General features: G+C 40.3%; 1 pseudogene; it reads right to left on the bottom strand.

Moving 5' to 3' along the window:
* Positions 1-3900: 3900 nt before the first annotated feature.
* Positions 3901-10253, bottom strand: LOC125304489 (annotated as a pseudogene).
* Positions 10254-10834: the final 581 nt, after the last annotated feature.

The following is a 10834-nucleotide window of genomic DNA, read 5'->3' as shown; positions in this document are numbered from 1 at the left end:
ATGTATGAGACCTTGAACGTTTGGAAGGCCCATTTATTTGAATGGAGCACTCTGAAGGACCATATAATAAATTGCCTCTTCTTAGTTATACTGACATACATCTTGATAAATGCGTATGCATCATTAGTTATTAAATTGCTATTTGGTGTTTTCTCTCAAAGTCTAATGGGATAACTGTTTTTGTATTAGAGATCACTGATTAAAAAAACAAAAAAAAAAAAACATTCACAGGGTTTTATTTCAAATGAATGGCAAAGATAGCCTGACGAGCCAGACCCACATTAAAATGTAGGGTCTGGGCACTCACCGTTCACAGTGCTCAGTCCGAGGGGCGGGATAATCGGTTGTCTTTCAAATTCCCTCTGCACGCAATAGGACAGCGCTATGAGTCCCATGCGTTTCCCACCAGCGGAGCTAGTTGGCTAGTTCAAACTTTTGCCAACTTAATAAAAGCTTAACTCGTGTCACACTGTTCGCCAACAGCAACATCCATCTGATTTGTTGTCAAGTAGAAGGGAATTCAAGCCAAAGCGTTGCAACTCTGCCATCAATCATTTTGTTAAGCCCGCCTAACGACTCTATACACAATTTGATTGGCCTGATAGAAGTTTAATTTTTCGAGCTCACAAGCCAACAGAGAGTTGCTAGACTAGCCCTGGCAGCAAATGTAATTTGCTGCCGCTAGGGTGCGTCAAGATTTCTAGGCTAGGGCAAAGAGCCATTTATGTCAGAAATTCAGTGGTTAGAATTGATTATTTATATCTATGGATAGAAATATCGGTGCTGTAGCCTAAGCTATTTTGCACTTCAAAATTTGAATCATGCACACACAGGTGGAATAGTTAATATGATGATATTGCAATACATATTTGCTGAGTTTCACAGTTCAGTTCACACTATGTACATAGTGTACATTTCAGCACTCCATGAAATTATGCAGTAGTGGTCACCTGTGCTGTTCAGATAGTTGATATAATATAAGTTATTATACATATTTAATATAATATAAGCTATTATACATATTTGTGTTTCTAAACTGATCACATACGATAAGCATATCCCAGAGAATGGTCAAACTCCGCACACATGCGTTATTAACCCCTAGGTTAATTTTGCGCCGGAATTGTCCTTTAATGGTACTGTAGGGGCACATCGAGCAATGTTGTCCATAAATATGTTTTCTTTATCAACATACTACAATTGGCCTTTACTTTGTTAGTAGTGTTACATACAAATGTTATCAATTATCCTAATTAAAGGGTAATGTAAATGTAAATCAGGTTTCTAGGCCGTATGCAATTGCATATACAAGGAATTTGGTCTCTGCATTTATCCCATCCGTGAATTAGTGAACACACAGAGCACACAGTGAACACACAGTGAGGTGAAGCACACACTAACCCGGAGCAGTGAGCTGCCTTGCTACAGCGGCGCTCGGGGAGCAGTGAGGGGTCAGCCGTTCAGACTGGTTGGGGATTGAATCGGCAACCCTTTGGTTCCAAGCCCAAAGCCCTAACCAGTAGGCCACGACTGCCCACCTGCCCCATAAATCTGTTCACCTATGCAGTTTTCATTTTATGGCCAATTTGTGTGGTTTGTAAATATCAGTTTACTAAATGTCGTTTTCCTGGCATTGCATGTAAATTATATGTCCTTCACATATGAATGTGCTGTAATCTATTTATGCCCACCAAGCATTCATGCCTAGACATGGCATATGTCACAAGTGGAAATTTTAGGGCATCATTCCAAAAGTGAAGTGCACAGCAGTTTTATGACTGGTGTTCAGTGACAAATTTCTTAGACGCCCTCCAGGAGCCTTGACACACTGCACTACCAAAAGAACAACTTAGACGTCACAAAGTTGACAAAGAAGTTGAAATTGAAAAGTAAAAGTAGGTATCACAAGTCATAGGAAACAATAATTTCTTCTGTGTTCTTCCTCAACCTTGTGACACTATAGAAATAGTTGTTCATCTTTTCTAGGCTAACCATGTTGGCCTATTAGGGTGTTTTGATTGGTGGCTCTCCAAATATGTGCAACCAGCCTCCAGCTGTATAGTTTAAACACCATGCTGTCATACAGTATGTCTTATGTAATTATATTGTGTTCCGTGTAGTTTGAAGGCACCACTGATTGTGTGAGGCTAAGGCAAAGGCTGCCCCTCTTGAAGTTCAAGCCAATATTCCAATAGAGAACAATACAAAATCCTATAAGAAAGTATAATCATGATGAAAATCCTATAGGACTGCACCAGTAGACCTCTGAATCCTTTACAATGGCAACATGGAAATCAGAATTAGGCTATATTGGAATCCTATTGAAATATAAAAAAATCCTGTAGAATGTCTGCAATCCATTGAATCCTAATGGGGGAAAAAAAATCCTACAGGATTTTTTGGTAAGGGGTGATTTCATCCATGTAGTGTATCATGAAACAAGACACTAGAATAGCTTTATCCACTGACAGTGTCCCATACAGTAGGTGAATGTCCCCAGGCAACATTGTATCCTTGTTGGAATTTCTTTCTTTCTGTTTCTCTGTCTCTACCATATGCAAACCAAAAACTCTGGACAGCATGTTGTTTATGTAAGTCTTTTAGAAAAGGGCGCCATGTCATCAATATACCCACCATTGAGATAATGTTGTTGGGTAGCAACAATTAAAATACTCATTGATGGCCAAAGCTGACACATCTGGCAGTGATTGAGACCACAAGGTGGAGCCATTTGGCAAAGTTTGCCAGGTGCAAAACACATCCACATACCCAACAAGTAATCCAGAGAATGATTTTTTTTTAAAAAAAAAGTAAAAATTTCAGTCCACAATCTTTTCTGTCTGTGTCCTGCACCCTGGTCTTTCAGTGTCCTTGGAATCGTTGGCACAAAATTACTGAGGAAAAAAAAAGAAAACAAACAAAAGATCCCTAATCTTCCCTAATTTGGCCAAATGTTGTCAGTAGGCCACGATTGAAGATTCCTAAATTTCCCTCCAGATTAATAAAGTATCTATCTATCTATCCATCCATCCGTCCGTCATCTCAGGTTACGTCTTTAATTCCATGGGTAACTTCTGTTGGCACTGAATCAACAATTGGTCAATTATTCATCAACCCAGCCTATTTTGGTTTGTGCATATTATGTGATGACATGTGATTTGAGTCTTACAATCAGATTTTCTTGCATATTGGTAGCCTTATGCAGCCAACATTGAAAGACTAAAACAAAGATGTACGACTTATTCTCTGGTCTTTGAAGAAAATGTACTGAATAAGATCACTGTCAACATCCTAACAATGATATTGCTATACCATATAAAGACTTTTTGTGCTCTTTGCTAAAACAGAATTATTTAGTAATTAATATATCAGGATAGCATCCCAGTTTTTGCATTTGTGTATTTGATTTGTGCAGTTCTTTAATGTCAAGTTCCTGACTGAAATGTACTGTCATTTGTTATAAGTATTGTTATTTTTTAAATGGTCAATGCTAATTTGTGGATGGGCTGCTTCTATGATTAATCTGGCAGGTTTAGATGACCTGTAATGAAACACAGAGCAGGAGTTGTTTGCCAGCTATGTTAGGCCACGGGACCATCACAATACTGGACATATCCTCACTTCTCCTGGAGTGCAACACAGACATCATTAAAGTTTTTATCCATCTATCCATCTATCTATCTATCTATCTATCTATCTATCTATCTATCTACCTACCTACCTGAGTATTGAGCACACCAAAATGTAGCCGTTTTCAGTTCCCTTCAGATATCTAAAAAGCATCTCTCATTATTTCATTATTAAGTGATTTTAAATAGCAGTATGAAATCAAAACATGCAAATTATTCTCACTGACATTTAAAAACAATGAACTCATATACAGTATAATGAAGAGATGTTTATTATGTAGTAGTTACAAAATAGCCACAGTAATCAGGATATTAATCCAGCTGAGTGACAAGGCAGAAGATTTGACAGGATTTATTCTGCAGCCTCCTTGCCCTAAGACAGAAAAATTGAGAAATTTAATGTAATTGAGTAGGGACATATGATGACTTACAACACATTGAAATATGGCAAATTAGATTTACCTTTCCAGAATCACGGCTCTTTGCTCTCATCTTGTTGACCTGGGATTCAGCAATGTCAGCACGCTCCTCAGCCTCCTCTAGCTCATGCTGAACCTTCCTGAACTTGGACAGGTAGCCGTTGGCTTGCTCCTCCTAATGATGAGAAGTTGTTTGATGAATACAGACGCTTTATATATATATTTATATTAATATGAAAGGCAAGACATTTGGCCATATACGCAATATAAGAGACTGCTTACAGCTTCCTCAGCCTGCCTCTTGTAGGCTTTGACCTTCAGCTGCAGCTTGTCAACCAAGTCCTGCAGTCTGGTGACATTCTTCTTATCCTCCTCAGTCTGAAAAGAAAAACAATCTGTCAATTGTTGTACTCCTCAAGTTAAATGTATTTCAGTAGTGGTTAAATAAAGTTTGTACCTGGTAGGTGAGTTCCTTCACCCTCCTCTCGTATTTGCGCACTCCCTTGACAGCATCGACACCACGTCGTTGTTCATTCTCAACCTCACCTTCCAGCTCACGGACCTTTACATGAGCAACATTTTCATTTCAGACAAGGTCTTCATTTTATTCATTATATTCTGAACAATTTTCATCTCACCCAGGTTTAGCCACTCACCCTGGACTCCAGTTTCTGGAGTTGTTTCTTGCCACCCTTCATGGCCAGATTCTCAGCCTCATCCAGGCGGTGCTTCAGATCCTTCACAGTGACCTCCAGGTTCTTCTTCATCCTCTCCAGATGAGAACTGGTGTCCTGCTCCTTCTTCAGCTCCTCTGCCATCATGGCAGCCTAGATGACAGCATGATTGTTTATGGAAGGTAGCATGAAAACATATCCTTAATGTTCACATATTTAATATGTTAGGGATGAATTAAGAAAAATATATCACTACTTACATCAGTGATAGCTTTCTTGGCCTTATCCTCAGCATTTCTAGCCTCCTGGACGATGTCATCAACCTCACTTTGGACCTGAACCAGGTCAGCCTCAAGCTTCTTCTTGGTGTTAATCAGACTTGTGTTCTACCATTCAGAAATAATTTGTTAAATGTTAAATGAAGAAAAATCTTTTGAAAGTACTGTGGAAATGATGGAAAAAATTATTTTATGTGAGGTAAAAAAAGATATGTTCACCTGAGAGTGCAGAAGGCCAACACGCTCACTGGCATCAACTAGCTCCTGTTCAGCCACTTTGCGGCCTCTCTCTGTCTGCTCCAGGGCAGCTCTGAGCTCCTCAATCTCAGCCACCATCAGGCCGTTCCTGCGCTCCACCATGGCAACCTGCTCCTTCATGTCTTCTTGTCCTCTGACAGCATCATCAAGGTGCAGTTGGGCATCCTAATAGAAAACATGGAATGACAAAAGAGATTTCATGCTACCAATAGACAGTTCAGGTGTTTTATGGAGATACTTGTCAAATAGATAGTAATGGCGGTTAGATGGGATCACATAGTACCCTTGTACTACTTTTTATATTTTATAACTGACCTTGAGTTGACCTTGTACATTTCTCAGTTGTTTCTGGGACTCAGCAGCCTGGCGGTTAGCATGACTCAGCTGAATTTCCATCTCATTGAGGTCTCCCTCCATCTTCTTCTTGATTCTCAGGGCATCATTCCTGCTCCTGACCTCAGAGTCCAGAGTGCTCTGTATGGAGTCAATCACCCTCTGGCTGTTCCTCTTGATCTGCTCCATCTCCTCATCCTTTTCTGCAAGTTTCCTGTCAACCTCACCCTTGACCTGGTTGAGTTCCAGTTGGACACGAAGAATCTTGGACTCCTCATGCTCGAGAGTTCCCTAAACAAAGAAAATGAAGAATTTTTAAATATGACATTTCTCATATCATTTCAATTTTGTGTAGAAAAGCCCATCTGAATTTCTACCTCAGCCTCCTCCAGGGCTGTCTGGATCTCAGCCTTTTCAGTTTCTACAGTCTTCTTGGCCTTCTCCAGCTCATGGATGCTCTTTCCAGTCTCACCAAGCTGCTCAGTCAGGTCTGAGATCTCCTCTGCAAATATACATATTACAGGATATTCGAATATTATGTTTCATAATCCGGATGTTTTAAAATATTTTGATTGGGATATGGATTGGGTTGATTTGACTCACGTTGCAAATTCTTGTTCTCCCTCTTCAGGGTCTCCAGGTGGTCAAGAGACTCCTCATAGGAGTTCTTCATCTTGAACATCTCAGTGCTGAGAGTACGAGCCTCTTTCTGGGCACCCTCCAACTCTGCCTGACTCTCCTCGTACTTCTGCTTCCATTCTGCCAGGACCTTTTAGAAACAGTTTTTGTTGTAAGGCTTATACTTACAAAGCTTTTATCTACATTCCACATTTAAATGGTGTTGTGGAGACAATACCTTGTCAAAGTTTCTTTGCTTCTTGTCAAGGTTGGCAGCTACACCATTGGCTCTCTCCACATCAATCATGAGGTCCTCAACTTCACCCTGGAGTCTCTGCTTGGTCTTATCCAGAGAGGCACACTTGGAGTTGACAGCCTCGATTTGCTCCTCAGCCTCCTGCAGACGCTGGGCAAGCTTTTTTCTGGAAATACCAACAGATTAATGTAAGAGGGACATGATGGGTTTTCCTCAAGAAAATGCAAGGTTTTAATTAACATCCAAATTCACTTTGTTGCATCTTTAACACATACTTGGACTCCTCAAGCTCCTCAGTACGCTGGATGGCATCAGTTTCATACTTGGTCCTCCACTGAGCAACCTCGCTGTTGGCCTTGGACATGCCACGCTGCAGTTCAGCTTTAGCCTCCTGCTCTTCCTCAAACTGCTCCCTCAGGAGATCGCAGTCATGGCGTGCAGACTGAACAGCATGGGCCAGGGCATTCTTGGCCTATTTGTAAACAAGTGAGGGTGTTAAAGCCTTTCACATAATGTGTTCTATGTAATCCAATTTGTTTTCTCTTGGTGCATCAGTATATCAGTACCTTGACCTCCTCTTCATTCAGTCTCTTCAGCTCCTCAATTTGCTGAGTGAAGGCCTGTTTGCTTCTGGTCAGCTGAGACACAAGAGCATCTTTCTCCTCAACCTGGCGGCCAAGCTCACCATTTTCAGTCTGAAGTCTTGCTCTCTGAGCACTGAGGTCATTGACCTGCCGGGCAGCCTCATCACTCTTGGCCTTGGTTTCACTGAGTTGGTCCTCAAGGGTGCGGCACATCTTCTCCAGATTTCCCTGTTTATGAAAATGCCCATTAGTAGCAAACAAGTTTATTGTAAGTTGGTTTGTTTAAAAGATAACATGAGGGTAAACATCTCATCAACCTTAGCTTTAGCAACAGCCTCCATGTTGCTGGCAAGATCATCAATTTCCATCTTGAATTCACTCTTTTCCTTCTCAAGCTTCTGCTTGACACGTTGGAGGTTGTCAATCTGCTCTCCCAGCTCAGCCACACTGTCGGCCTGCTTCTTGCGGAGAGCTGCAGCAGTGGCTTCATGCTGCAGGGTGGACTCCTCAAGGTCACGACGCAGCTTCTGGAACTCAGCCTCACGCTTCTTGTTCATCTCAATTTGAGCATCAGTGGCACCACCAGCCTCCTCAAGCCTTTCACTGATCTCCTCAAGTTCCCTGGAAAGATCAGCTCTCTGCTTCTCAACCTTGGCACGAGCTGCACGCTCAGCCTCAATCTCTTCCTCTAGTTCCTCAATGCGGGCCTATTGGTAACAAGTATATTTGTAAGACAGAAAATTGCAAAAAAGCTCAGATTTTGATTCGCTAGAGAATAATTAAACCTGAAGCTCCTTGATCTTCTTCTGCAGCTGAGCACCCAGTGATTGTTCATCCTCAATCTTGCTAAGAAGTTGGCTTGTTTCAAAGTCCTTCCTATGTCACAGTAAAGTAAAATAAATGTCAGTAAACGCTTACACAAAAGTGTTTAGTCGTATTTTGATTAAAAGTTTGCATAAATGGTGTTGCTCAGTGGAATCATGCATTACTTCTTCAGCTTCTCCTCAGACTGTTGCTTGTCGTTCTCCAGATCCATGATGTTCTCCTGGGCCAGCTTCAGGTCACCCTCAAGCTTTCTTTTAGTTCTCTCAAGGTCCATACGGAGCTTCTTTTCTTGCTCCAGGGAACCCTCAAGCTGCCAATTTGAAGTTTGAGGTGAGCATGTGGGAAAATTTATCAAATGTAGATTTATTTGTAAACTCCTGTTGGTTAAGAACTTACATCATCCACTTGCTGTTCAAGCTTAGTCTCTTGGATTTGGTCAGAGTGTTGACTTTGTCTTCCTCTACCTGAAGATCATCAAGAGTCTGCTGATGGGCCTCTTGTAGGGCTTTCTCCTCCTTTGTTAGCTTAGCAATGGACTCATCCTGGGAGGCCATCTCTTCAGTTAGGTTCTTGACCTACACATAATACTTTTATTAGTTTTTCTGCTGTTAGTGCATGTTGTGTGTGATGTCTGTATGCTACTGAGACCTTGAATTCCCCCTTATTGATCAATAAAGTATATATCTAGTTATCTAATTTTGAATTAGTAAACAGTGTAACTATGATATTTTATTTACAACACACTTGATCTGCCCTTTAGAAATCCAAACCTTGTTCTCGGTAGCATGTTTCTCCTTCTCCACTTTGGCCAAGGTCAGCTCCAGATCATCAATGTCCTTCTTGAGCTCAGAGCACTCATCCTCCAGTTTCCTCTTCTTGGCAGTCAGCTCAGCATTGATTTCCTCTTCATCCTCCAATCTCTCGGTTGTCTCTTTGAGCTTGGCCTCGAGCTGGATCTTACTTTTGATAAGACCCTCACACCTCTCCTCAGCATCATTAAGACCCTCATTTCCCTATTGTAAATATAAGATAGAAGCATGGCATCTGATTTGTATTGAAAACACAATGCTGAGACTGGGTAGTGGTATGATTGTGAACATGAAATGGTACAATATACACTTACAGATGCCACTTGCAGTGCCAGGTCATTCCTCTCTTGCACCAGAGCCACCATCTTCTCCTCGAGTTCCTTCTTCTTGGCCTCAACCTTTGCATGGACATCTTTAAGTTTGTCATGCTCCTCCTTCAGGTTGGCCAGCTCTTTTTCAGTTTCAGCACTCTTCAGTAGGGGCTTGATCTTGTAGTAAACCTTCATCCATGGCCAGGTCTTGACATTCATGAATGAGCGTATATTGTACTGGATGGTGAAAATAGCCTCCCTATGCAAGAAAAGTGGTGAATCTTATCTTCAAGCCTTCTATGTTAAACTATGATCACATGAAATAGCTTGCAAGTGAAATAGGACTATACAACTGATACAATACAAACTATAGCAATCTTTAAGACTTCTTATCCCTAAAATAAAATAATAATAAAATAAAATTACCTCCTTTCCATCATCTTGACAAACTCCCTCCTCATCAGGTATGTGCGACAGAGAGCCTGAGTCATTGTGACCAGGGTAGCCAGTTTCTCATCTCGCATCTCCTCAAGGGTACCCAGCAAACCAGCTTTGAAGAACACCTGAGAGATTAAGGAAAATATCAGCATGAATTTGACACACAAAAAAAACTTGTGACAAGCCGATAATAGATTGCATGAAACGTATCTACCTTTGTGTGTCCAAACATGTACTGGGTGTGATCAACATCAATTGATCCCAAGAGCTTCTCAGCAGCCTTCTTGTTATCAATGAATTGACCATCAGGGATCACACTGGCATTCAGCACTTTGTATCTGGTCAGAATAAATACATGTACATATACATTATTATTTTTCTCATCTCTTAATGCAGTATTGAATAAGTGTAATACTTCTTTGGTTTTGTCAGTTCACCTCTGCTTGAAGTCACCATATAGGATTCTGCTTGGGAAACCCTTTCTGCAGATTCTGATACCCTCAAGTACACCATTGCACCTGAGCTGGTGGATGACCAGGAAGTTCTGCATAAGACCTGTTAATAGAGAGAGATGTGTATTTTTCAAGGACAATACAAGAGTTAGAGCAATTACATGTTTATGATGACCAGGAAGTTCTGCATAGAACCTGTCAAGTACATGAGATCTTCTATTCTCAATGTAATACTTGAATAATGCACAGATCTTTATTGACTTTATTGACCAAACACCTTTTACCTGGTTTCTTAATTTCATTTGGAATCAGACAACGCACAAAGTGAGGATGGGTGCTCCTTAAGTTGGTCATCAGTTTGCCCAAGTTCTCCTGTTGGGATAAGAATGCAATCAAAACATCCTCTTCACCATTCTATTAGATGATTGATTTGTTGTTATTGGTTTAATATACACACCCTGAACTGTGATGACACAGTCTGCATGGAGCCACCCTTCTTCTTCTTCTTACCACCACCAGACTCTGTTGACACATTATTCAATAATGGAGGTATACATGAATTCATGAACATAATATATTATGTTCATATAATATATATATACATGAATATAATATGAATTCATAAATGGGATATTTTGTTAAACAGTACAGGCCAAAAGTAGATTCTCACTGAAGGCATCAAAACTATGAATTAATGCAAACTTATTTGGCCCACAGATGAATATTTGTTAAGTTATGGTTTGCTGAATATGGTATTATATAAAAAAAAAAAAAAATTTTTTTTAACAAACTAGAATATAAGACATTTTTTTTTTTCAGTTATTTTAGACTTTTTTGTTAAGTACATGATTCCACATGTGTTCATTAATAGTTTTGATGAATCTACAATGTAAATAGTCATGAAAATAAAGGAAACGCATTGAATGAGAAGGTGTGTCCAAACGTTTGGC

The sequence above is a fragment of the Alosa alosa genome, chromosome 12 (genome assembly GCF_017589495.1).
Source record: "Alosa alosa isolate M-15738 ecotype Scorff River chromosome 12, AALO_Geno_1.1, whole genome shotgun sequence".
NCBI classification, from domain to species: Eukaryota; Metazoa; Chordata; class Actinopteri; order Clupeiformes; family Clupeidae; genus Alosa; species Alosa alosa.
This window is presented reverse-complemented; position numbering and strand designations above follow the sequence as displayed.